The sequence below is a fragment of the Enhydra lutris genome, unplaced genomic scaffold, assembly GCF_002288905.1.
Source record: "Enhydra lutris kenyoni isolate GAN:26980312 unplaced genomic scaffold, ASM228890v2 scaffoldscaffold824, whole genome shotgun sequence".
Taxonomy (NCBI): domain Eukaryota; kingdom Metazoa; phylum Chordata; class Mammalia; order Carnivora; family Mustelidae; genus Enhydra; species Enhydra lutris.
In genome coordinates, this window is record NW_019154908.1 from 6,322 (window position 1) to 9,346 (window position 3,025).

The 3,025-nt window shown below is 33.2% G+C and overlaps 1 pseudogene; it reads left to right on the forward strand.

Moving 5' to 3' along the window:
- Positions 1-332: 332 nt before the first annotated feature.
- On the forward strand, positions 333-1,330 carry LOC111140390 (annotated as a pseudogene).
- Positions 1,331-3,025: the final 1,695 nt, after the last annotated feature.

The following is a 3,025-nucleotide window of genomic DNA, read 5'->3' on the forward strand; positions in this document are numbered from 1 at the left end:
GTTCATTTCATTTAAGTTGCTAAATCTACTCTGCAGATGTTTTCAAAATATTTCATTTGTATCTTCTTAATATCTGTATATACTCTAATGATGTTATTGCTCCTATTCCTGATAAATCTTTTCTTTTCTTTTTTCCAGCTCAGTCCCACAACAGTTTTATCAATTGTTATTTATCCCTTCCTTCTAAGAATCAGCTCTTGATTCCTTTCAACTTCTCTCTTGCTTTATTGTTTTCTGTTTCTTCAAATTTCCCTTATTGTTTCCTTTCTTCTGTTTAGATACTTTCTCTTTGACTTCTTACATGTAGATTGCCTAAAACATCAAAAGTAGCAATGAGAAATCACACAGCAATAACAACATTCATCTTGTTGGGACTTACAGAGGACCCCCAGCTGCAAGTTTTCCTTTTTATCTTCCTATTTCTCACCTATGTGCTAAGTATTACTGGAAATCTGACCATTATTATTCTGACATCGATGGACTCTCATCTTAAAATACCTATGTATTTTTTTCTTCGAAACTTCTCCATCTTAGAAATATCATTCACCACAGTATGTATTCCCAGATTCCTGTACACTATATCAACTGGAGACAAAACCATTACTTATAATGCTTGTGCTAGTCAAATATTTTTTATTGGGCTTTTTGGGGCCACAGAATTTTTCTCCTGGCAGCCATGTCTAATGACCACTTTGTGGCCATCTGCAAACCCCTTCATTATGTGACCATCATGAACAATAAAATCTGTACCATCCTCATCCTCTGCTGCTGGATCTCTGGACTGATGATCATCATCACACCCCTCGGTAAGGGCCTCCAGTTGGAATTCTGTGACTCCAATGCTATTGATCATTTTGGCTGTGATGCATCTCCTCTTTTTAAGATTTCATGCTTAGATACTTGGCTTATAGAACAGGTCGTTATAATCTGCACAGTGTTGACATTCATTATTATACTGATAGGGGTCATTCTTTCCTACACATTTATCATTAGGACAATTTTAAGATTCCCTTCTCCTTCTCAAAGGAAAAAAGCTTTCTCTACCTGTTCTTCTCACATGATTGTTGTTTCCATCTCATATGGCAGCTGTATTTTCATCTATGTCAACCCTTCAGCCAAAGAATTGGACATCAATAAAGGAGTATCAGTATCACTACATCTGTTGAACCCTTTCATTTATATTTTGAGGAACAAGCAAGTGAAACAAACTTTAAATGACACAATCAAAAAATTGCACTTATCTTACACAAGTAAGAGCACATGGAATTTGAAAATCAATGAAAGCAATGATTTGTTCCATGACATTTTTTCCCCTGGAAGTCCTAACTAGTTCAGTAAGGCTAACTAACCTCAGAATCATTTAAATCTTGATTTGTAAACCTACTCAAAACAAATAATTTCTTTTTCTCTTTAATCTCAATCAAAACCGTTTCCTCCATTAAAGGAACATGAGATTTTGCTTCCAAGAAATAAAATCTTCTCTCACCTCTAAGCTTTTCTTTATTATTCAAAAAAGAAACTATATAACATATTAAATATAGTGTCTATGAGTACAGGAAATTTTTAGATCAATACTTTTTCTAACCCCTTTTAATTTACATATGTAAATTTTCCAAAAGAAACATATGAAATATAGGGAAAAATTTATCATCTTTGTTTTAAGGTATTAATAAGAAAAGTTTGAAAATAGACTCTAAATGGACATTTTAAGTATAATTGAAATAAAACAAAAGTAAGAAAATAAATACCAGGAATGTGGAAAATAATTTGATACACAAAAGGTATAAGGAAACCAGAATTTTTAGATTTTCTTCAGGAAACAAAAAATTTAGACCACAACTGCCTGACAATAACATGCAAGCATTCATACACGCATGCACACGTACAAAGATTTTAAGACACCCCCAAATTTTTCTCCATTACAAAGACCTACTTTTCAGTGAACTTTACTATATCATTATCCTAACTGGGCAAAGCACATTATTCACAAACCAATCCTCTCTAAACTTTATGTCTCATTCAACGGCGGATGTTTGGGACAATTATACCTCTAGAGAAATGGCTCTGAAAATCACATCATAGAGACACAAGCTTAAAATGTTGAAGGCAATCACAAGATTTCCAAACACTACCCTTTTCCCACAACTACCACCACACAATATACAATGTAACAGTCGATTACAGATGTAGAGCTCTTCTCTTTCTTGGAAAGAATACTTACAGAAAGGGAGATAAAAAACAAAGACACTAAAAGATGTGAAACATCTTCAACCTACAGCTTCAGCTGCAGCAAATATTAAACACATCCCAGCAAAATTAACCTAGCAAGATTATCCTATATCTTCATACTAATGGCCTATTTACATCCGCTTATACTTCAATAATAAAAAATTGCAATGCATAGCAAAGGAAAAAAATGAAACAAACAAAAACACTCCACCATCTGAAGAGATAAAGCAAGCTACAGAATTAGAACAAATATAACACTGATGTTAAAGATATCTAGCAAGGAGTTGAAAACAACTATGATTAATATGGTAAGGTCTCTAAAAGAAAAAGTAGAAAGCATGCAGTGACAGATGACAAAATTAAGTGTAGAAATAAAACCTATAAGAAAGAGTCAAAGGAAATACTAGGGGAAAAAAAACACTTATAACTAAAATGAAGAATGCCTTTGATAGGCATGTTAGTAGATTGAACAAGGCAGAGGAAAGAACCAGTGATTCCTGAAGACAGCTCATAAAAACCTACTTAAACTAAATGCAAGAGAAAAAAAAAATGAACAAAACAGCATCCAAGAATTTGGGACAAACCCAAACTTGTAACATAGGCATCACTGGAACACCAAAGAAAAGAAGAGAGAAATGAGAAAAAGAAATATTTGAAGAAATAGTGGTTGCAGAACTTTCCAAAATTAATGACAGAAACTAAAACATAGACACAGGAAAATTAGAGAACACGTAACAGGATAAACTACATGCACAAAAATTCAACTACCCATATAATATTCAAATTCAGAAAACAC